We start from the raw sequence: 570 nt of genomic DNA on the forward strand, positions 1-570 counted from the left end.
CTTGTATCAGACCAGAGTCTGCAGTACTGCAGTCACTGAGGAGAATTATCAGAAGTAAAGCAAGATCATTCACGAGTTGAAGTTTTTTTTTTTTGTTTGTTTGTTTTAAAAAGTGCTTTCAACAAGCACATTTGGAAACTAAAGCATGATGAACGTGTTTTGCTGATGCTTATTCTGGAAATATCAAGTTTAGGTTGTTTACTTAAATTACACTATAAGGCTATCTAACAAAGAATAATGCAATTTTTATAACTTATTCATTGACCTCCCATTAAAAGTTTCAAGTATTTTTTCTAATACAGGAAAGAAAATAAAAAACTCGCTGGAAATTCTGGCGTTTAGTGTTCAAAGCTTACTTAAGCATTCACCATCAGAAGTGGGAGATCGACCTCTTCTTCACCCCCGTCCCCCCTTCATTCTGAATTTAGTAATCATTTGTGATTTTGTAATTAGAGCTTGGTGAACGGGTGCATATTGTTCCACTGAACTCCCTTCATTTTGCTTTAAGTAATACGAACTAATTTTAACACTGCAAAGGATGTTTTGCAAAGATATTATGAGCCTTTTAAA

Source organism: Anser cygnoides, chromosome 1, assembly GCF_040182565.1.
Source record: "Anser cygnoides isolate HZ-2024a breed goose chromosome 1, Taihu_goose_T2T_genome, whole genome shotgun sequence".
NCBI lineage: Eukaryota > Metazoa > Chordata > Aves > Anseriformes > Anatidae > Anser > Anser cygnoides.